Genomic DNA, 24,888 nt, shown 5'->3' on the forward strand with positions numbered 1-24,888 from the left:
CTAATGGGGCCTCCTGCTGCCGCTGTGCCGCCGGAGCACAATTTCTGTTCTCATCCTGAAGCAAAGTTCTTAACCTGAGGTAATATTTCTGGGTTAGAGGAGTCTGTAACCTGAAGCGTATGTAACCCGAGGTACCACTGTACTTGATTTCACCATTTTAACCCACCAAGGATGGGTGGGTAAATGGGTAGTGTGGTGTTAAGAAACTTTTGCATGCGTAAGGTTGTCTGTGTCGCATTTGCATACGGAGAGATCATTTTACATTTGGATACAGCAGAGAACTGTTGCTGTCCAGAGAGATGTTTAGTCAGTACCTACACTGAAGGGGAATATGCAATGCAACCAAAAAGAGAGAGTTAGAGCGCGTAAGGCTGGTATGAAAACTGTGAAGGGACAAAAGTCTGTGCAGAATGGCTGAAGTCCTGCTGAAGATGGTGCATGGATAAAGCTTGCATCGCCTAAAATGAAAACTGATCTTCTCAGTCAACCAAATTCTGTGCCAGACCAAACATGCCATGTTCACAGATACTAAATGAACATAGTGCTAGATCATGGGTGGCAAACCAACATGAGTATGACCAAACTGCGGGAGGCAGTGGAAGACAGGAGTGCCTGGCGTGCTCTGGTCCATGGGGTCATGAAGAGTCAGACACGACTAAACGACTAAACAACAACAACAAACCACAAGTTGCAGATGAAGAAAGAATTTGTGGCATCCCCTATGCAGGACCCAGAAGGTCTAATAGCACCACACTGCAGTCTTCTCAATAGAGCAGAAGCAAAACATTGAGAGGAAATCTGCATGTACTATAGTGCATACTTTGTTATATTTGAGATTTGACTAGTGGCACTCTTGACAAAAGGTTGAACTTTACTAGACTAATCCTCTCTTTCATGCACACTAACATGTGTGGAGCATAAATTGAGCATAGCTCACTCAGTGCTAGAATAATGGTGACTCTACTTCATTGGAGGGCTTTGGCAGTCGCATTATGGTGGGTTGCTTCCAAGCCAAAGGACGTAATCTTTCCATGCTGGGGACTGTTGAAACAAAAAACTGAGGCCAATTTTTGTACCTTTGAAGTGACTTAGCATATGGGCATTTGTGCAATTAACACATCTTTTAACAATATGGGCCATAACTTCTCCAATAGCATCGTATCTCATTTTAGAATAAGAATTCATTAATAAACAAAAAATAATCTCCTGCGATAGCTTTTTTTTTAATATGGCAAAAAAAATTAAATCCTGAATTAAGTTTCTCATATGCATAGTTCACAGATGACTAAGTGTAAAGTTTAATTGTTGTTTGTTTGTTTGTCAGCTAAATGACAAATGCAACTAAAACATGTTACATTTTCCCAGGCTCCTTAATTAAGAACATATTTTTCTTTTCACTTACAGCACTGAACAAATTAATAATTAGCTACAAAAGAGCTATAAGGGGCCAGATTTCATCTGGTGTAAGCCTGCTATTAGATCTGTGCAACAAAGCCCAAGCATTTGCTTTAAGACACATTCTGCAGAACACACAATAAACCTTCCTAAGCCTGTTTTCCCTCCATTATGCCTCAATCCACACCTCCCACCTTCTCTAATGATGTAGGCTCCTGCATATGAAAACTTTACACCATTACAAACTAGCTATCCTTTAAGATACCACAGAACTCTTTGGCCCACTTCTCACATTTGGCAGCCCTATAAGTCAGCTGGGACTGAGTACAGGTGCTGTTTGTATGAATTGGGGCCTCTGGGTATGAACTGTATACCTGACCATGGCGATTTGCACAATTGTGATGGGTGAAATACAAATGGCTCCACGTGGTCCCGGCTGAGCTATGAGTTCACCAGCAATCCTTGGAGGCATTTCAGTGGGATCGGGTGCAGTGTGTGCTTGAACGCACCTTTGTCTCTAGAGTGGGGCATCCTTATGGTCCAACGGATTGGCAAGTTGCGTTTCAAGCTGTAAAGTATTTGGAATGCTTTTCTCGAAAGAATACGCTGTCTCTAAAACCCAGTTCTGCTTTCCTACAAATGGAAGACAGCAACACTGTTGTGGGAATAAACAAGATAAATACATACATAATTAACTCAGTGACAGCACATCACTTTTGGCAGGGCAAGCTGGAACAGGGTGGAAATAATGGCATCATGGTTCCTATCCCACACACAAAAAAGGGAAACATCATTTTCAGAATAGGTTTGGCAGTGCCTGCATGGTCCCAGTCCAAAAGAGAATCCCCTGGTGCTACAATCAGGGCCAACCCATGCATGAGGTGAGGTAAAGCAACCGCCTCGGGGTGGTAAAACCCCATGTGCACCCTGCTGCCTCTGCCACCAGCAGTGCTAGTTTCCAGTAAGACCTCGTGAGATTCCGATGAGATTTTGCTGGAATCCACTGCATCTTTGCAACCCAGGTAAGGGCAGCTGCGGCAGCTGTGGCGGCAGGGTGGTGTAGCATGTTCCCATTTCACCATCAGAATTCCTGGTGGAGATCTTCATTCGCCCCTTCTGTGAAATCAAAATGGGTCGTTTTGTGCCATACGTGCTACAGCGCTTCAGGTGAGGATGACCATGAGGCTTGGTAAGGGATACGCAGGAGTGAAATGGTTAAAAATGCCTTTTTTAATTCCCCATTCCAGTCAAAATGCTACGATTTGACTAAAACTTTTAAAACGGAAAGTCTACTGTAAATATCTCCAGCTCCACAGACCTGAATAGAATTGCAGCCCCCGCTACCTCTCTTACAGTATATGAGGAGTTGGATCCAAGCCTGCTTTATCGGGGTGGAAATCTCACAAGAACAGGTTGTGTGCTAAGATGTTTAGTTCTCCAACTTCTAGTCCCTGTTGGAAGTCTAACAAGAACAGACTTTCCTCACAGGGCTCTGCCATTTCCAATCGAGGTTCTTCTGCTGCCAGTCCCAGCTGGAAACTGGTTAGAGGATTGGAGGAGTTTCTAAAGTTTTGCTTGAGATTCAATTTTAAGGAGAAATTGTGGATGATGGAGAATGGGATGTTAGACTTTCTGCTAAGTTTCTCTCTCCCCTGCTTCCTAAGTCTTAAGCAGCTTAGAGCTGCTTCGTAATCTGTTTATATCAAACATCTCCCAACCTCACTACTGAGGTCCAGGCTTTTCTCTATTGAAATGCCATCTTCAATTTAGGAAGGAATCTGTATAGCAAGGTAGAGTGGGGGGGGGGAGGAAAATAGAGACACCAGAGCCGTCTTTCCCATTGGGCTTAGTGGTGCGTTGCGCCAGGGCGCCGGCCTCTCAGGGGCGCCCCAGCCAGTGGGGGAGCTGTGCGGCTTTGCCGGCAGCCTTCCCTTTCCTTGCACGCCCGCCAGCTGCACCCCATCAACCATATGGCTGGCGGGCGTGCAGCTTGCCTCCCAAGCCTCCGTGGGGGGAGAGTGATCCCTGCAGAGGCTTAGGTTGGAAGCTGCGCCCCACCAACTATATGGCTGGCGGGCGTGCAGGTTCCTTCCCAAGCCTCCGCGGAAGGAGAGCAATCCCAGCAGAGGCTTGGGAAAAGGTCAACAACTCTGGGAAACGGCGGAGGGGGCAGAGAGCCAGAGGGATCTTTGCACCACGGTGCCGGATATGTTTAAGATGGTCGTAAGAGACACATTAAATGGAACATGAAGAAATGCCATGAGACTATTCTTGCCGGTCACCAAAAAGGAAACACTGGGGATGGAGGTATTATAAAAGTGGATCTAGGAGGCCCTAGATTATAAAAGGGAATTCATTATAGAAAGGAATAAATGTAGGAAGGGATGTTAATGTCAACAGTAGGAAAGAACCAGTGGGAGATGGAACAAGTACACAGAAGAGACTGTGTCTTGTGAATCTGTGGAGTCCATTTTCAACACCTTCTGTACTACCTTGCTGCTCCATATTTTAAGTTGTAGCCAGAAAATTTGGGAATCCACGTGGATGTTATCACATGAAGGAATACCTACCATGCTGTCTCTTGCAGGCTCAGTTTACATTGTTGGGCAGTGGAATCTCATGGTTTTATTTTCTTTTTAGAGTATCAAATCCCCATCTTTCACAATTGGAAAATATTGGAAATTGTTTGAACATATCTGACTTTTAAAAAATGGGTTGGGATTACAGTAATCAAAAGATGAGATTTATTCACCAAGCAAACCAGCACCAATTTTCCCCACTCCCCTACTATATTTTATATATTTCTCCACTGTTCTAACCTATCATTCCCTGTTACTTATATAGACACAAAAACGTTGGTAGAAAGCTATCGCTGGGGAAGAAATTGACTAAGGCGTACGCTTTCAGTGTTGCAAAACATATGTACTGTCTTCATAATTAGTGTTGCTGGAGTTATTTAGTACTCATACTGTGATACTCTCCCAAACGTTTAAGTTATAGGTTTGATTTGTGTCCAGTACTTCAGCCATTAAGGTGGTGGTTTTGGCACTCCAATTATCACTTGCTGTGTTCTACTTATTTATTTCTCTTACCATTAATATCCCAGGGCAGGTTATAGCAATTTTAAAATACAATATTAAAAATGAGTAGTTATGCGTACCAATCCCCTACAAAAAAACAAACAAAAAAAACCTTGCTGGTCCCTGCAAAGGAAACACTGGGGGGGGGGGGCGGAGAGACTTCGCTGGTTACCCCCATACATCATGCGTTCAACTCACCGCCTTCTCCATCCACCCTGAACTGGCTGTCACCTGTGAAAACTCACACTGCCATAGACAGTAATTTTTGCCTACAGCTATTTCTGAAGCCCTTTTTTGAAAGTTAAGTTACTGAAGCAAATGTATGTGAAGATTCCTAAAGCAAACACATTTGGTATGAATTTCCTAAAGAATTGCTACATCCCAGAGAATGTGAGTCATGCCGAAGTTCCATGGGACAAGTTCAGGGGGACCACAACTTTTGATTGACACTGATAGGCATTATTTGTGGTTGCCACTGGCCCAGTTCCTTCTGCAAGTCAGCTGGCATAGGGATTCAAGGACTGAGTCAGTTTGTGTACCACACCAGGATTTGGAAATGCTCAGAAGCGACAAGATATACTCTTAGTGCTCTTGAGAGTTTCCGAGGCTGGGTGTGAAGTTAGGCTCATGCCTTCCACAAGTTCTTTAATGTGTATCAGAGACCTCAAGAGAGGCATGGAGTTCCTCTTCCATCCAGCATAAAGTGAGCTACCTCTTCCCCTCCTAAATCTCTGCATGTACAGAGACACTGGGGGAAGAGAAGATCTCTCACTTTCTGAGAGATATCCTGGTGTCCTGGTCACCAGAAAGAGCTCTGTGGCAGCCACCTAGTAACTGCTTTTGTAGATCCTGGTCCTAATTAGCTGGGGCTAGTGTGTGTAGACCCTAAACCCCCCTATTATCAATTCACATTAAGGACTGAACACCAGTGGCATAGCGTGGGTTGCCAGCAACCAGGGCTGCACGGAGGGGGGGGGCGGGAGGGAAATGAAGGGAGGGTGCATTCAACTGTCTAACGGCTTCCACGGCACCAAGGAGATCACAGTCACAGAGAGAAAAAGAGTTGTTCCGTTGTCTAGATAAGTTACTTCCTGGTTCTCATGGAGAAACTATTTTCAACAGAGCCCGGTGGCAGAAGAGCGCTGCTGTATTGAGGCAGCACTGGGTGTTGAAATGTTGTGCCCCTTAACAATGTTGTGTCTGGGGGCAATTGCCCCTGTGCACCACTGCAGAACACAGGCAGTGATTTTTCATGGGCTGGTTCCACTAAAAGAGAACTATTCCTGCTTTAAAAATGAAATAAAATTTTTAAAATCCTTTCCTTTCAATTAGATTGTAATAGGGACAGGGCTGTCTTATAGTACTTAGAAAGTGTTAGGTGCTATATACCGTAATTGATTAAAGATGATAATAATAATATAAGTTCCATTCATTTCAATGCAGCTTTAAGTACATGGCTAATGATATCAGGATCAAGGACCAATGTGCTTATCCTGAAGACGGACAGCTCTTAGATACTCTAGCCTTTTTCTCCTCTTCCCCCACGGTATTTCAGTCTACCTTGCCGCTCACCTTCCGTACCAATTTCACGCAGAGTGAAAAGCGCTCTGAGAATCCCCTGCTTTAGAATCTCAAATAAATTCCTCTTCATTCATTCATTGCCTCTTCAGAAAGAGAATGTGCAGTGAGTAAAATTTTATACAATTAGTGCTCTCAGAGTGCTTTAAATGCAAACCTGTAAGAGGAAAGTAAAAACAAATCAAAGTTAATTGTGACTGGCTGGAACAAAATGCTTAAATCAATATGATGGCGGCTCATCTGCTTGTCATTTAGCCATTACCTGGGAGACGGATACCTCCTACTGTGGCTGATTTTTGATACACATTTGCTCTGCCTTGATTCTGCAGATACTGGTTAAGCCAAAAGCTATCCCATGCTCCCTGCTTCATTATATTGTTTGTTCTTAATGTGCCTGCTGATTCTTTATGCATCCTTTTCTTTTTCTTACTGGCAGGACACATCAGAGAAGTGGGGGGGATGGGACACATGGGCATTCAGAAAGTTAAAACACAGGAGGGGCAGTGAAGGAGAGAAATCTGAAAGTAACATATTGTATACACTACAATGGGCAGCAAAATATTCATGATGTGTATTTTTAAAGCTCTAAACAACCGTGGGACAAGGTGCCTGAAGGACTACATGAACCGACCTGATTGTTAAGATCTTCTGGAACGGGCAATACATCCATTTCTGAGTTGTGTTTGGTAGCAGCAAGAGACTCCCTCCCTCTGGGCTGCATCAATAGGAGTATAGCATCTAGATCAAGGGAAGTAATAGTGCCACTGTATTCTGCTCTGGTCAGACCTCACCTGGAGTACTGTGTCCAGTTCTGGGCACCACAGTTCAAGAAGGACATTGACAAACTGGAACGTGTCCAGAGGAGGGCAACCAAAATGGTCAAAGGCCTGGAAACGATGCCTTATGAGGAACGGCTAAGGGAGCTGGGCATGTTTAGCCTGGAGAAGAGGAGGTTAAGGGGTGATATGATAGCCATGTTCAAATATATAAAAGGATGTCACATAGAGGAGGGAGAAAGGTTGTTTTCTGCTGCTCCAGAGAAGCGGACACGGAGCAATGGATCCAAACTACAAGAAAGAAGATTCCACCTAAACATTAGGAAGAACTTCCTGACAGTAAGAGCTGTTTGACAGTGGAATTTGCTGCCAAGGAGTGTGGTGGAGTCTCCTTCTTTGGAGGTCTTTAAGCAGAGGCTTGACAACCATATGTCAGGAGTGCTCTGATGGTGTTTCCTGCTTGGCAGGGGGTTGGACTCGATGGCCCTTGTGGTCTCTTCCAACTCTATGATTCTATGATTCTATGATTCTATGATTCTACCCCAGATTGCAGAAATCTCTCCTTAGAGATGTTTGCTCACCTCACCTTCCCACATGCCACTCAGCCGGTAAGAGCATGAGACTCTTAATTTCAGAGTTGTGAGTTCGAGCCCCACGTTGGGCAAAAGATCCTGCATTGCAAGGGGTTGGACTAGATGACCCTTGTGGTTCCTCCCAACTCTACAATTCTATCACCCCACCCCGTTTTGGCTTCCTGCCAATTTCTGGATTGTGCGGGCAGCATGAGGACAAGGGCCTGCCCCAGGTTGCGTTAGGAGGGCACCCACCCTGGATTGGGCACTGGGAGTCATATTTAGGTGCATAAACAACACGCTACAGCACTTGGGTGATATTTGAACGTGGGTTCAAATGGGCTTCTTCCCGTCCCTGTTCCAGCAGACTCTATCTATGTCTTTGACTACAGATCTTCTTTCTGGGGCTGGGAAACCTGCCTTCGTGGAGATGGCTTTGGGGAAGCCACAGTAGTCTTCTATGCTCAAGTGCCTTCGCTTGAGCAGATGGCATGCGATGGATTTCCTATGGGGAACAGCGAATTGGGCCTGGAGGATGTGCAGCTGGGGCTGATTGTTCTCTTCTCCCCCACCCCACCCCCCACTCCTTTAAACTGTAAGGGGGCATTCTCCACAGCAAATTCTTTCTCCGCTGCCCCCCAACAATGACAACAACCCTATGGCTCTTCACATTGCAAGGTGTCGTTCTGCTTTGCCAAGTAAAGGATCTGAAGAGGGATAGTGCTTGGAGGATACATGCCATATATGTAATGTCTCTCTCTCCCCGCTCCCACCCCCACCCCCGTTTGCTTGTTTCCCTTTAGCCTAACTCTGCATTCTGACATGCTGTTTACTGTTGCTGCAGTCCCAGTGCACCATTGAAGCAGTAGCCAATCCATGCACAGTGAGGGGTAAAGGTAAAGGGACCCCTGACCATTAGGTCCAGTCGTGACCAACTCTGGGGTTGCTGCGCTCATCTCGCTTTATTGGCCGAGGGAGCCGGCATTTGTCCACAGACAGCTTCCGGGTGATGTGGCCAGCATGACTAAGCTGCTTCTGGCGAACCAGAGCAACACACAGAAACACCGTTTACCTTCCCGCTGGAGTGGTACCTATTTATCTACTTGCACTTTGTGCTTTCGAACTGATAGGTTGGCAGGAGCAGGGACCGAGCAACGGGAGCTCACCCCGTTGCGGGGATTCGAACCGTCGACCTTCTGATCGGCAAGTCCTAGGCTCTGTGGTTTAACCCACCTGCATCACTGCAAACAAAACAATGTCCCTACACATACTAAGGACCCCGTTCTGCATTTATTTTGTCCCTCAGCATGTGTGAGTGCAGCATCCCCCTCCCCATTTGAAAAACTGGGTCATGAGGGCCCCTGAAAGAAGCCCTTCAAAATCAGATGGAGAAGGGAGGAGTTTGCAATGTCTTCCCAGATTCAATTTCCAGCATCTCCAAGGAAAGACTTTGGTCAGAAATCCCAACCAGTTCCTGCGGACAAAACTGACTTAAACTGAAACAGCATGAGGCAACTTCGGAAGTTCAGGCTATTTCTTTCCAAAAGCTTTTTTTAAAAAAGCAAATAAAAGAAATTTTAAAAATAGACGTTGACTGCTAGGTTTCAAGGCAAAGCAAGACAAACTAGAAGACCCCACCAAAAACTCTCCACCTCAGCCTCTCTCAAGCTGCTAGGGCAGGCAGCATGTGTTGCAGTTGGTAAGTACAGGTACAGTGGGAGCGGGTGGCACTGTGGTCTAAACCACTGAGCCTCTTGGGTTTGCTGATCAGAAGGTTGGCAGTTCCAATCCATGCAACAGGGTAAGCTCCCGTTGCTCTGTCACAGTTCCTGCCAACCTAGCAGTTCAAAAGCACACCAGTGGGAGTAGATAAATAGGTGACCACTGTGGCATGAAGGTAAACAGTGTTTCCGTGCACTCTGGCACTCATCACAGCGTCCCAATGCGCCAGAAGCAGTTTAGTCATGCTGGCCACATGACCCGGAAAGCTGTCTGCAGACAAACACCAGCTACCTCGGCCTGAAGTGAGATGAGCGCCACAACCCCATAGTCACCTTTGATTGGACTTAACTGTCCAGGGGTCCTTTACCTTTACAGCAGACATGTCCTGTTGAAGTGATCACAACACCACTTGGGGAATAGCAGACTCTCAAGCAGAGCAGCAAAGGGGGCCTGGCCTCCATCACCGGCTTAGCTGCAGACCAGGAGTTTCTGGATATAAGGAAAGGCTTGTAGACCAACTGGGAGCGCATGTTGAAAACAGGACAGCTTAAGTCACCTGGGTTTAGATGGCCATAGCATCAAGAATGGCATTGTGGTGGCATCACACAAAAGGCAGGAGAAGGGCAGGGAGGATCAGATGGAAGAGATAGCAGCTCCAGCCAGGATCTCAACCTGCCTGGTTGATAATCTTGCTCTTTTCCACTTCCCTCCCTTCAAATGCTGACATTGCTGTTGTTATTATTTTTGCCGTTGCTGTTATACGATAAAGGCCATTCAGGCCCAGTTACCCAGTTATAATGCTAGTAAATGGGGGGTTTAAGGTGCAGCAAACCCCTTTAAACAACATTTTAAAAGGCACCAGAATAAGGGAGGGAGTTACCTTGTACGAGGTTCTCTGCAGTGATGGTTCCACTCTTTCACTCCCTGACTGCAAATCAGCATTTTTAGTGGACAATAGGCTCAGCAGTGGCCTTATGATTGCCTCTTTTCAAATGGAAATGGCTATCCTAACTCCTCTGCCAGGGTTTTTTTTTTCCTCCCCCCTTTACCAGAGCACAAATTGCAGTTTACAAGGCACTGAGTGGGGGAGAGGAGGGGGGGAATCTTAGCTGAATATCTTTTTTTTATTATTCGACAAACTGACATGTAAATTACCCTTTAAGTGCTCCACTCTAGGGCTCTGATCATCTCCTAATTGTCACAGTCAATTGTAGCCAACAGTCTCTTCATTCCCAAGCGCTTTGACAACAAGCATAAGGATCAAAGCAGCAACAGCTCCCTTCAATATCTTTCTGTTTAGGATGCTACAGAAAGCCTGAAAAAGGAAAAGGTGTAAGGGCATTACTGTAGAGGAAACCGAGAGCAGAAAGTATTATAATAGTCATTTTCTCCTTCTCTAATATGATAGATCCTTATGCGCGATGCTACCACCGATTTGGCATAAATACATAAACAGCCAAGGGAGTGAATGAAGTGCGCTTTTCACATTGCGCTAAAATGCTGCCATTCAAAAAGAAATAGAATATCGGCGTTTTATTATAAATTGATCCGGGAGAGTCTCTCTGCCCCTACCAAGTCCATGGGGGGGGGCATTTTTAAAAGTAAAATTCTGCCCCTCAGGTTAAAATTAGGGACTTAATGCGGACATTATCTAAGACACATGTCACTCCTCTGTGTTTAATAGGATGAAACTGAGGGGATCACAGTAACTGCATCATTAACAGAACAGAACCGTAGAATTGTAGAGTCGGAAGGGACTATGAAGACCATCTAGCCCAAACCTCTAAAATAATATATGATGATGGCTATAACAACCACAGAGACCCATCTTTAGACTGAGAGGACGGAGATAAATCTGTCTGAGGCTTGCTTGTCATCCTCACCTGCAGCAATTGTGCCTCTCTATTTTTTTTTTTAAATTATTTTTATTCAAGAATTTTTTCATATAAACATAACATACATAAACATACAAAGACGAAAACAAAACAAAAAAAAACATGTACCATTTCATATCCTAATTTCTTGTACCTTACTTCCCCGACTTCCTCATGCCTCCCTTTTCTGTATTCCAATTTCTTATCGATTACTCAGCAAATCTTCCCTTATTTTAATTTAGATTTAAACTAATCTTCCTTATTCTCCTTGTCTTAACCATTGCTAATAGTAACCATTTACTTTCCAGTCCAACATCATTCTAACTTTCATTAACTTTGTAATATTTCTTTAAATAGTCCTTAAATTTTTTCCATTCTTCTTGCGCTGCTTCTCTTCAATTGAAGGAGAAGCAATTGTGCCTCTCTAGAGGCAAAACTGTGGCAGGCCAGAGGCAAAGCTGAACCAGCACTCAACCTTCCATTCTGCTGGAAAAAATTAAGACACAGATATGACCTGGGCTGGAGGACCTGTGTCCCAACTCTAAATCTCAAGATCACGGGGTCGAGCCCCACGTTGGGCAAAAGATTCCTACATTACAGGGAGTTGGACTTAGATGACTCTCAGGGTCCCTTCCAACTCTATGATTCTAAGAGAGCTCCATGTTGTCCCTCTTACTCCCATCAGACAGCATGCCAATGATCAGGGATGACGGAATTCATAGTCCAGTAACACTTGAGGGGCCACTGATTCACCAACCCTGCCTGCTCTGCGGTCTGGGGTCCCCAACTGCAGCTTACCACATTTAAATTATTATTTAATATTTTATTGTTATTTCTTACATTCATATACTAACCTTCATCCGAGGAACACAGGGCAGTTTACAGTAATACATTTTAGTAGGAGTTTCAGTGCAAACTTTTTTGCGATGCGGGAGCCCCTCTTGCTTCAGCAAAGGAACAATCAAGAGCTCACTTTGAGGTCCCTTTGAAGCTACATCCATATCTGTCCTACACCTAATCCATCGGTAGGCAAACTAAGGCCCAATTGCCTTCTAAATCCGGCCCGCGGACAGTCCCGGAAATCAGCGTGTCCTAGTATGTGTCCTTTTATTTAAAATGCATCTCTGGGTTATCTGTGGGGCATAGGAATTCGTTCATTTTTCTTTTCAAAATATAGTCCGGCCTCCCACAAGGTCTGAGGGACAGTGGACCAGCCCCCTGCTGAAAAAGTTTGCTGGCCCTTGAGTCCTAATCTCACATATGGCACCAGGGGTGGGACAGACAGGTAAGTGTGGTTTGCCAGGAATAGCCTGGCAGACCAAACTGGGACCCCTGAGGGGCCAGAGTTGAGCCATGAGCTGGAGGTTTCCTAGTCCTGTCTTAAAGAGATCTGCACCAGTCCTTCATCTTCAAGGGCACCTCCGACTTGTGCTTCACTGTTCACCTATTAGGACATATGTCACAATGCTGTTATGAGAAAAGCTAACATGTCTATATATCTGCCAGTTTAATTTATGCTTCCCACCAGCCATTTATTGGGATCTGCCAGGTGACACATACATCTCCACTTTTGCAGTCACAGCAGCAAGACCCCAATAAGCTGCCCTATTTGGCTGTGCTCAGCTTGGAAGGTTCAAAATTGTGCACTACTGGTTGAGCACAATTATTTTAAGTAATTATTTTTAGTATCCTCTATTTTTTAAAAAAAATATGAAACTGTTAATTTCTAGACGAGATTGCGAGGATAAATCATTCAAGAAGGTTTCCAAAACAAACAAAAATATTCTAGCAAATTTACTGTAGGTGTGGATGTTTTTTCTTTATAAGTTTCTAGCCCTCTGGAAGATGGGTATCTCCTAACTATCCTTCTTTAAAGCCATTAATTATGTTTTTCAAATCCTTAATGATTTTGAATAAGGATTGTTAAGGAATATCCATTTTCCAGAGGGTTAGGAATATCCATTACCCACACGAAGTAACTGCGTTAATTTCCTATTTGTTCCGAAAGGAATGTTTCAAACTCAGTTTCTTTATAAGGCCAAGCCTCTACAACCTAGTTATTTAGAATAGCGGATGTCTTGATTGTGTGTGTGTGTGTGTGTGTGTGGGGTGCAGTTTCACCAAATATCAGGAACAGCCAAAAGAGTGGACTGTGAACTTGGCATCCTAGCCATGACCAAAACAAATTTAAGGCAGCAGAACCAGTCTCCCCACACTGGGTGCTAAGCTGAGGGGGGCGTGCCACATGGCACCATAACTATGATATAGAACACATGCAGAATGGAAGGCAAAAGTGGGGGGTGCTGAATTTTGGCCTCATACAGGGCACCACTGAAATTTGAAAGACCAAAGTGCACCCCTGCAGTGACATCACTGTTGCCTACCAGGACAAGAGGAGGGGCTGAGCAGGGCAACAGCGAGGTTGGGACAGTTCAGGCACACTGGCAGTGCCATTCTGGTGCCCATAAACTGCCCTGATCTCTCCACCAGCTATCCTACACTCTCACCATTCAGATATGTGGTAGCGACACAGCTGCTGAGAGATCAAGTCTGCAGTGGTGCTCCTCTCGATCAGCCCTTCCTGCCTTATGTAGGTACATAAGATTATGTGTAAGTAACCACATCCAAATCCCTACTCTGCTCGTGTGCAAAACAAACCATGAACAGTTCTCATGGTTTTTCAAAGAAGCAAAACAAGTCAGTTCTTTGCTGCAATCCTTCACGTATTAAGATAATAAGAAAACTGTAGCTTCTAGATCACTTGTTTCTAGACCTTGAAATTAAAGTATAACGTTTTTGCAATTTATTTAACCAACAGACTTCATACATGCAGACTGCAATAACAAATAGACCACAATCCAGCAAATTTAAGCACATTTTACTCTGACTAAAAAGTTCCATGCTAGGCTTGAAGGGGCCTGAACTTCAGCTGGATCATGGTCAGAGGTAACTTAAAAATAAATTTTAAAATAACTCAGGATGAAATGTGTCTCTAAGTTGCAAAGTTAGCATGGCTTTATGAATAAAAAAATGAACTCGACGTTATTGTTATTTTTAAAAATGTTAGGTGTTCAAGCACCCACACTCCTCACTGGCAAACAAAGAGAAGGTTCACACATGTATGAATATCACTTAATTTTGTTACACTTGATGACTGGCAGCTGAATGTGTGAACAAATATTCCACAATTGAAAAATATTGGGTTTCAGGAGATGTGAGGCGTTATGAATATTTTCCCTGCATTGTAGCTTTCATGTCTCATTCACATAGGTGAGTTATCACTTGAGGTTGCAGTCCTCAACCTACACCCCCTCCTAAGTTTCCCTCAACTGAAAAAACGCTAATGCACAATCCACCATCAGGAAGTTCTCCTGCATATGCCCCACTGAAGTAAATGGTACCTCTGCAGGAGCATTACTGTTTGCATCAATTCCCTCAAGAACCAATCTAATCCAAATGCTTTGCACTCTTAGATTCAGTAATCTAAGAAGGTGTTCTTAAATTCAGCAGCATTCCTGGTGGCAGTGAAATTGTGCCTTTTTAAAACTGGTGAAATCAAATCAAAGGACCAATTAGTTTAAGAGGAAATAGAACTGCCCTTTCTCACAGTCTGAGTTGTCTTCCTGGCCTACAGAAACTCTGGATTTTTCTGCAGCCAGTTTTTAGACCATGCATAATTGCTTATGGTCAACATCCAGTCGCCACCAGATCACACATTAAACAGATAACCACTATTATTATAAGAGCAGCTTCCTCGACCTCATATTTTGGTCTGGCTCAGCGTTCCCGAACTCTACCAGTTTGGTTTCGAGCCTTGTGCCAACCTAGCATCTGTACATGTCATTTTCGACTAGTGGAAGCACAATCGAAAGCCAGCATAGAGCCCGTGTTTATGCACACAAGAAGAATGTCAAGAAATATGATCATAGCTATCCTGCAATGTTTGCTTTAGACAGTGTTCTATGCTTTTTAAAACAAAAATCGAAACAAAAACCTCAAGGTACAGCGTGTGTTGTTTGGCAAGAAATCCGAATGGACAACACTGTTTGGGTGAGTGTGCATTTGGAAATAGAAATTCTCCTTTCAAACACAGCTTGCTGAGGGTTTTTAAGCAAAATTTCTAGAATCTTAAGTTTTCCAATGAACTGGAAAAGTTTCTGTCAGTTAACACTAGCAAAAGAAAAAAAGAAAAGAAAAACCATCAAAGGTAATGGGAGGGTGACAGATGAGGAGTGCCAAGCCTTTGCTCAACCACATTCCCTTACTCCAATCCATCAAGGCATTGCTTCAGTCAGAGCAGAAGCAGGTCTGCTTCTCTAAACATGAACCTGCCCCCTTTTACACAGGCTCAAGACCCTAGGGAGGAGGCAGGGAACTTTTACCCATACACCAGCTGTGTTCTTCAGAGCAGAATGGAGAAGGAAACCAATGGTTCTCATGGCCGCCTCATCTTTCTTCCAAATTCATTCCTGGGATGGTGGTGTTGTTGTTTTGGGGGAAGGGGTATTGGAAGCATATTGCCCTTCCTCCATTACCCTAAAGCTGTCATCAAAAGAGAGGAGCCCCTTCTCAGTCCCTGTACAGTGGTACCTCGGGTTAAGAATTTAATTCATTCTGGAGGTCTGTTCTTAACCTGAAACTGTTCTTAACCTGAAGCACCACTTTAGCTTATGGGGCCTCCTGCTGCCGCTGCACCACTGCTGCATGATTTCTGTTCTCATCCTGAAGCAAAGTTCTTAACCCGAGGTAATATTTCTGGGTTAGCGGAGTCTGTAACCTGAAGCGTATGTAACCTGAAGCATATGTAACCCGAGGTACCACTGTATTAACTGGTTGCTGCCCAATGTCAAAGGGTAGTAGGAAGGTTTTGCCCCCACAGCAATAATCCCCTAGTGAAGCACTTAACCCTGCCCCCACAAAGAAAAATAAGATTAAATGAAAACCAGTCTCTAGCATGGGGAAACACATGCATGTGAAGACACCACTGGGGCCAGAGGCTATAGTCACAAATGAGAGGGGTGCAAATCTACCCTTTGTGACGCCAGTGTCTGAGGTGAGGAGCAGCTTTTGCCTACCCCCCCTTACACCAAAGCTTTCCAATCTTTTTTATGTTGGTGACACACTTTTTAGACTTGCACCATTTCACGACACAGTAATTCAGTTTAACAAGAGGTTAAACTAACCCCTTTTCCAGCCCCGGGAGGAGTGAAAAGACCACACCTACACGCTGCAGCCTACTCGCTAACATGTCTCGACAATTTGAAAAGCTCTGCCCTACACTGTCATTTTACTTGAGTCCATTTTCTTAGCTGTATTCCATTTACCCTTAATCCTACTGCTTTCATGGATACCCAGAAATGCTCATAGCTAGAGTTTAACCTCTCTGTTGCTACTTATTTCACCACGTTTTTCCTCTGTTTCCTTCCTGCCCAATTAAGATCTAGATAGCTAGAGGCAATCGTTCTAGCAATGGACCACTTTGGGAGCATTTTGTTTTTTAGTCCTGAAGCTGTCAAGAATCACTAAAAAGGAGTGCACTGGTTCTGAATCAGTATATCCTGCGTTTTAGCTGAACCTTAATGTATATGATACTGGGGCTCACATAGTCATGGGGGGTATGAAATTATTAGGGTGCTCCCTGTTCAACTACAGCCCTGAATTTTGAGCCATCTGGAATGCCATGATTACCATAGAAATCTGAACATGGAATATTTCTCTCCTTCATTACAGGAGTCTCTCAGTGACTTAGGGATGAAGCCTTTGATTACCACAGCTTCTGCCTTCCAGGGGACCCCAACAGTTCTTAGCTCGCGTATAACACTAGGGGATTTTATAGTCCTCTTAGAAGCAAAGGATGTATACAATTGTGCCCTGCTTACCTCATAGAGCCCCAGAGTAAGCATCTTCTTATATTGCCATTAGAGGGATAAGATTTTGGCTACTAAATAGTTCTGCCACAAACCTTTTGCCTACTTTAATCCCAGTGCTGCCGTTTAACTTTTGTCAGGCAGGCTGCCGTGTAGGAAACATATTGGCACCCAGATGCTAAGCATTTCGACTCGCTTATCAGGCAGCAACACCGGAGCAATGTCAGGTTTTATGGCAGCATGTGAAGAGTAGCTCTTTTTCTGCTAGTCTCCAGGTCTGGCCTTGCAACAGACTACTCTTGAGCAACCTGGGTTCCAGCCAGCCAACCTGGATTTACAAGATGAAATCCTCTGGCTAGTGCTTTGCTTTGTTCCCCTACCCCACCCCCCTGGGGTGCGGAAGGGAGGTAAAAGTTGTTCCAGTGGATAATGTTGTGGGTTGATAGGTATGATTAGACTTTCCTCAAACAGCATTTGATAAGAGCCTAAATGGCAGGTATGGATAACAAGAGCCTAATGAACTGATAACCATCTTCCTATCTTAGTAGGTACATTGCAGCCAGTCAGGTTAGGGGCCTCCTTTCTAATCTATGCAAAAGACAGAGATTAGAATATCAAGGTAAGATACCAAGAGCTGCTGAGGGCATCACAATTACAGACTCCCAGCATCTGTAGTTTAATGCCCATTATAAATATGTGAGATCCAAATCTATGTCAAAATGCAAGCATCAGCATTGGGAATAAGCACCAGTCCATGGCTGAGGCTCAGACCTGGTCAAACAAAGGGCCTTTTCCTCCATTGCTGAGGGTAGGAAGATCAAAACAGGAAGGGACAGAGATTGAAATCAGGGACAAAAGTAAGCCATCGAAAGGCATTTATCAAGGACAACGCAGATGCAAGCCAATAAAGAAGACTAAGAGGCCCAGACAAGACAGAAGTGCTTGGCTGACACAATATGAAAGGAATTTTAAATTGGCCCTAAACAATTGGCATTTCCTTCTTTGAAAGAATTTAGTTCCTGCTGCCAAGGCTCGCTACACAGGATGCAGGCCACATGGAAAAATCTTTACCTGTGCAAGTTTTCCACAAGGGACTGGTCATGTTTAAAAAGCAGACTACATAAACTAGCGCATATGATCATGTTATCCTCTCTGCAGCACACCTGCTTGGACTTTTGAGATCTTGGAGAGACAGAATGGGTAACACTACATAGAGAGATACACCATTATAATTGCACAAAACACATGATGTTCTTATTCACACCAGGCGCAGCTTTTAGTGGGCCAACTGAATGGCATCTCTCTTTCCTGGCAGACTTTTGCGCTGCTCCAGACATATGTCTGCTCTTCCCATACCAAGAACAGCCTCAGGGTTACTTATATCCTTCTCGTGTTTAGGAATGAAAGTGACTGGGCCAGAAGCTTATTCTGAAGAAGCTTGGAGCCTCCACTTGAGATGTTCCACCAGCAAGAAGGGTCTCAATCTGCAAACAGATGCGAAGGTCTCTATTTACAAGTGGGCCTACTTCAGAGCCAACCTGTCAGTAAAGAAAGGAAGTGGAGAAAGTAGTCTTTTGTGTAAACATCTCAAGGGTCTTTCCAAAGGAAACGAGTCCCTCTTTGAAGAGGTGCATGCCCCAGCAGCAAAACCCAGAACTGGAACCGCCCAGCGCAGGACTATGCATGTCTGTTCAGAAATAAGTCAGTCCTACCATGTCCAGTGGAGCATAAGTGTGCATATGACTGCAGCCTTAATAATGGTCTGTGGATGTTCTAAATAGATAGGAGGACAGGAAACATGACTGAGCACAGTTCATCTTACCAGTATTTTGAAATAATATATATGGGGGAAATGCATAAGCTCTTTTTTATTTACAGACATTGTGCTTTCTCCTCACTCCCGCATTTGTCTTCAAATTATTATGTGGGAAACACAGCCGGAGGAAGCACAATCTACTTGCACACCCTATTGTGCACTTCTGTAGAACATCCAGTGCAACCCAGCGACTCCACCTGGGATGTGCTGTAAACCACCACAACAGCCTCTTCTTGGAATAGAAAAATAGCTAGTATGGTGGCACCCAAAGGAGTACATTCCTCAGCTTTTTAATTATGTAAGAGACTGTTGTTGAGTCCACTGTGTTATACATTAAAGGCTGCAAGATATCCAGGAGAGAATCCTAATTGTTTTTATCCGTAGATGCTGAGAACATGCAGTATTCTGCACACAAAGCTTTTTCAGGCTTCTTCATCTGCATCAATAGCAGGAGCCCCCATTGAATCGAATGGCAAATTCATGGTCTGCAGAGATGTCCACAACCAGACTGTTTGTGGCAAAATAATCCCACTCAATGTGCAGCCACATCTCTTCTTGCTGTCGTATCGTTATGACATTCAACTCATCCCTGTGTGGACACCTCCTATCCCCACCCCCACTCTTTCCCCTTTGAGGGTTCCCCCATTTTTACTTTAAATCACGTTAAATATTATGCTTTGTTGGGTTTAATTTATAGTGGCAGTGCAGGGGCCAGCGGTAGATGGCCAGCTCCTGCAGGCGACTTGAGCCACAGCTCCAACCTCTCACCCATGCTGGTGGCAAGAAACAATTGAGCGAGGAGGAGGGAAGAGAGGCCAGGTTGGGATGGCGAGGGGGCTAAGTGGCGAAGGGGGCCGCACCATGCCCTACCAGCAGCGGCTGAGGAGGAACACCAGTGAGTGTGAAGAAAGGAGGGGGTGAGGGAGGGTAAGGAGGCTGCTCTTTCTCCCTTCTCCCCTTCTCCCCATCAGTTGCACCAACAGTAACGCAGCTGCCATTTTGAGCCGGCTGCCTCCCTCTCATGCCGGATAGTGTCAAGGAAGGGAGGGGCTGCTCCTGGAGGTGGGGAGGATATTACAGTAGTGAGGAGGACACTGAGTCCAGTGAGCTGGAGGGAGGGGGGCAGGTGACACCAACCAATGAACCAGACCCACCCTCTGCCCGGCCAATGCAAACTTTGTCTCTCTCCACCAAATCCACCCTCTGCCTGTGCAGTTTTGAGGAGGAACTCAAATATGGATGGGAACAAATGGGACAGGAGACACTTTAGTCCCAAAAAGGGATGCTCCCGTTTTTCTAGGGAGGTGTGGCAACCCTAGTTGACAGTTAAATGTTAGGGACAGACAGTTGGAGTTCAACAGAGTGAAGTGGGTAGGCAGTTGGGAGTTGGTTGGAGAGAGATATGGAAGTACATTGGCTGGGGTGAAGTATTGCAGAGATTGGCTTGAGGGTAAAGCCATTTAGAGGCTAGCATTAGAAGTGGTGGCTCTGGAGTCTGTGGAAACTGCCAACTAGCATCTTAAGACCCCCACCCCACCCCACCCCAGATAGGTATCAGATTTCCCTTTTGCATATGAAGTCCCCTTAATAAAACTGTCTCACATCCAAACACATTACTAGGTGGCTTAAAAGCATTCTGAGAGAGAACTGGTGGCAGCTCAAAGACTGAAGAAACGCAGACACAGGTACTTGTGGTGTAGACAAGTGAGAATGAGGGACCAAGAATCCCTGACACGATGGTGACAGAGGTAGCAGCTCTCCGCCAGAGGTAATAGTCATTCATTCCCCAATTAGACATTTGAATTGCAGAGACTTGGGAGTTTGGAAGCTCAGGTTTACGAAATGATTACATTCCACTAACAAGGCCAGGCTTTGTCAACCTGGTTGCCCTTTAGCTGTTTTGGACTGCAATTCCCAACAGCCATGGCCAGCACTGGAGAAGGTTGCACTAGGAGCTCCTAAGAGACAAAAACTGGAGCACTGATTTTCTACCTACGAGGACTAGGAACTAGGGAAAGTTGGAGGCAGAGAGCATGCATCATACGAATGACTTAGAATGCAGCACACAAAAAGCAGACATGTAAAAATAAACTACAAATCCAGCAAGGAATATTGATTTGCACCTTCACATGCATTAAGGCGCTCCCTGAGAAAAACTACTAAGAATGTAAGGAGGTCGTGACACGTGTTTATGTAGGAAGACAAGGTCAGAGGATATACTAACAATGCAAAGAGGTGTGTTGCAATAAATATGAAAAGGGCAGGTTTGTTGGGCCCAAATGTCCTGTTCCCATCCAAGAATTCCTTTCTCCTCATTAGCCTTTCACCTTTGGACAGCCAGGGCATTAAAATTCTGGCTGAAGCATTAAGGAAACCAGTTTGGTGTCCTTAGCACAGATTTATCCATATCACAAAACAGTCATATAATTTGGCTCGAGTGTTAAATGCTTGCTCAGGAAAGAGGCCCTTGAAAAAAGGAGAGGGTTGTTGCTAGTCAAATCTGCTAAAAGTTCATTCAGCATATTATCCATGCTTTGCTTTCTTCAAGAAGTCATATTTGTTTATTCAGCAAAACTAGAGGCAACAGCTCCTTTACGCTGTGTCTCGTATTTGTATGGAATGGGGGGGAGGAAACATTATAATCATGTGGTGACTTCCTTGCTAGAAGACCCCCATTCTCCTAACAAAGAGAGAGCTGCAGTTTACAGAGTTCTCTGGAAATTGTGGTGTTGTGAGGGGACTAAGAGTCTCTTAACAATTCTCAGCACCCTGAACAAACAATACTTCCCAGGATTCTTTGCGGAAAGCCATGGCTGTTTAAAGTGTCTCAGATGTTCAGTGCAGATGTCCAAGGCCACAGGACTCTTGGACAGACTCACATGGCTGCCCCTCTGGATGTCCTTAACAGTTATTACTTGTAAAGCTTTAAACAGCTTAGGACCAGGCTACCCAGAGCATCACCTTCTCCAATGTGAATCTTCCTACCCACTTCATCAGCCCCCCCTGCATGCCTTGCCCCCATCTGATGTACAGTTGGGAGCGAAGTACCTGAAAACCCTAAGTACACCATATGACAGAGCTTTTAGTAGGGATTTTAGTCTCCTATATTTTTTAAAGTGGAAATGCTTCTAGTCCTGGACAGTTTACACATGTAGGCTTCAAAATGAATGCTGAAAGTATTTCTCAGTGCTGGGAAATCAAACATCAGGCAGTAGCCTCCAGAGTGCTTCAGTGCAGTACTGTACTAGGAAGCCTGTGCAGATGGTTCTGTAACAGTAGTTCATCCAGCACAGAAATTCAAGTCTAGAGTATGGCTTATGTTACTCATCCCATCACCGCTGTTGTTCACTTATTTTGCACAGCTTTTTTTTTATGGGATATTTTCCAATGCAACTAGGAAAAGAAGCTGCAGAAAACCAAGACAGACAACTTTCTCAAGGAATTACAATTTGCAAAGGAAAACACAATTCAGACAATATGGTCCAGATGAGGTGAGTGTGTTCAAGGCCCACTTCAGCCATTGTGAAAGTTGTGTTTTCTCAATGACAACTTCCCTATCTGAGGAATAGGAATAATAGTGAACCACCTCAAATCATGAGAACTAAATGTTTATTATTATATTATATGTTTATTATATGTATTTTTAATCCCATTTCTTTTTCCCCAGGATGTCTCCCTGCCACATCTTAATCCATCTTAAAAATGGAAGATCAGAGGTGAAAGATAGTGACTTCAAACACTGTGATTTAGCTGCAATGAACAACCTAAGGCTTCGCACTCCATGTTTCCCACATGCTTACAAACTGGACTGGACTGACTGAATTGATGAATTAATCAGATATTGGTATGGCAGCACAGTAGCCAACGACGACCTCCTTACTTTAGTGCAATTAACCTCACCTTTACCCTTAAAGCATCCATCTTTTGAATATGCTTGCAGTATCATTAAATAATAATTCAAGAAAATAGTATGTATTGTACTTATTCAGCATTTAAACTTGGGAGACAGGTGCCAGCTTAGTCCCAAGATCATATTCTTCAGTGATATTACGATGTTCTGAGGCTATGCAAGCCCAGACAGGAATTCTTCATCTATTTACACTTCCCTGGTAATGGCATAATCCTGATCAGCTAGTGAGGTGAATTCATTTGCATCTCAAGAAAAAGCGGAAGTTGCACAACATGACCTCTTCCTAGTCACCTAAGTGACCTGACACTTAGAGAGCTGAATGTAGCTGAGAGGCCTAAGCACGTTTACTTGGGATAAACAGCAAATAGTTTGACAGTTTAGATCTTCCATCTGTTAAAAAAGAGAATATGCTCCTTTTCCCTCCCCTCTTGTTTTGTTTTCAAAGAGTCCTATGTTTCTGGGCGATATTCTAAATAACCTTTTGAAATACCTGCTGTTGTTGAAAAAGAAATCTTTGAACGGCGTAATTTTTACTTGTATTTGGCACTTCTAGAAACAAACGAAAAGCAACCTCTGCAATTTATGCACCACAGCCCGGTGTGTGTTTACTCAAAAGTGCATCCCGAGTTCAGTAGCGTTTGCTTCCAGTAAATGGGCATAGGATTGCAATTCAGTTTGTTTTTATTGGTTGCTGGAGTATCTTGTTAAATTCTGTACACCAGGGGTGGGGGGAATCTTTTTCAGCCTGAGGCCCACTTGCCATTGGTGGGCAGCGCCAGAGGCTAAAGTGGGCAGGGCAAAGAATTTAATGCTTACCCTCATACAGTAGGCTGGTTTCACACTCACACACCCCTCTCTATCCTTCATGCAGATGAACAAGAGGCATCTTCAGAGGTCAAAGGCACATTCCAGCCAAGTAAAAACACTCAAAGAACAAAGAAGGACCAGTGAGTGGTGTAGTCTAGGGAGTGTTCCAAAAGTCAGATTGAGACAACTAGAGGGCCACATTTGGCTCCCAGACCAGAAGTTCCCCACCCTTTTTATACAAACTAAACAGGACCAACTTCACAATAGGAACTTAATTCTGAGTAAACAGTCATTTAGAGCAGGGTTTCCCAAACTTGGGTCTTCCACTGTTGTTGGACTACAACACCCATCATCATCCCTAGCTAGCAGGAGTAGTAGTCAGGGATGATGGGAATTGTAGTCCAAAAAAACAGCAGGAGACCCAAGTTTGGGAAACCCTGATTTAGAGCAACCAACCATCTCCAAGGCAAGCAGCTTTCCTGATGATGACATTTTACATTTGGACATTTGGAAATGCAACATCACTCCAGCGTCTGATACCCTTGGAACAGTTCTGGCCACAATCTGTGGATCTGGAAAGGAGTTTGTTTTCACACATACTGGCTGAGTGAGGAAAAGTCACTATGAGCAATTGCCATTTGATTTACATTTCCAAACAGGGGTAGGGAACATTTTCCACCACAAGGGATGTTTCATGAGCCACCTTCTGGGGGCTGCATGTCAAGTGATGGTTGTGGCTGGAAACAAAAAGATGTGGCCTTCACCTTTGTACAGTGGGCTGCATTTCTAGCCATTCCACACCTCTCCATCCACACAATTAAGGGGTATTATCACAGTTCAAGGACACATTCCAACCAGGCAAAAACCACACAAGGAGGACATGCAGCAAGGCCGGGGGTAGATGTGGCTTACAGAGTATCTCAAGGTCTGGAGGGCCACGTATGGCTCCCAGGCCTGTGGTCCTCTGCCCTGACTTCAAAACCAGAAAACAATATTTTTCAGTGACAGACTTGCCTGGGCTGATTTATACTAGTTACAAAAGGATGACTGGACAAGGGGTGGGGAGGGACTCAGACCAGGAAAGATTAACAAATGTTTGTATTATACCAATGTAAGTTAGAATAGTGGCACTGTAGCTCACAATATAATGTGCCAAAGCCAAAACAGGGCATTAGGTTTTGATGAGCTTTCCTTTTAATTAAAAGTATTTAAATTAAGGCACTTTGCCTCTGCCCCTGAAGACGTTTCGGAAACTTCAGCTGGTGCAGAATTCGGTGCCCAAGTTTTTCACCAGGGCAAGATAGTTTGCGTATATTACACCAATCCTGGCCTGACTGTACTAGCTGCAAATTAGTTTCCTGGCCCAATTCAGAGTGCTAGTCTTCACCTGTAAGTCCTTAAACAGCTCAGGATCAACTTTCTCCATATGAATCTACCTAAGATCATCTTCCAAAACCCTTCTTCATGTTCCTCCTCCATGAGAGGTCCAGA

The 24,888-nt window shown here is 44.4% G+C and overlaps 1 long non-coding RNA gene across 2 annotated transcripts; it reads left to right on the forward strand.

The window, feature by feature from the left end:
- Positions 1–1,317: 1,317 nt before the first annotated feature.
- On the forward strand, positions 1,318–23,679 carry LOC310747978. 2 transcript variants are annotated; one of them, XR_014541047.1, is made up of 3 exons: positions 1,318–2,417; positions 22,078–22,171; positions 22,348–23,679. It is a non-coding gene; the product is annotated as an uncharacterized lncRNA (long non-coding RNA). The 2 variants fall into 2 exon arrangements; XR_014541048.1 differs by lacking the exon at positions 1,318–2,417 and adding an exon at positions 20,041–20,448.
- The last annotated feature ends 1,209 nt before the right edge of the window (positions 23,680–24,888 follow it).

The sequence above is a fragment of the Podarcis filfolensis genome (genome assembly GCF_964270895.1).
Source record: "Podarcis filfolensis genome assembly, chromosome: 1".
NCBI classification, from domain to species: domain Eukaryota; kingdom Metazoa; phylum Chordata; class Lepidosauria; order Squamata; family Lacertidae; genus Podarcis; species Podarcis filfolensis.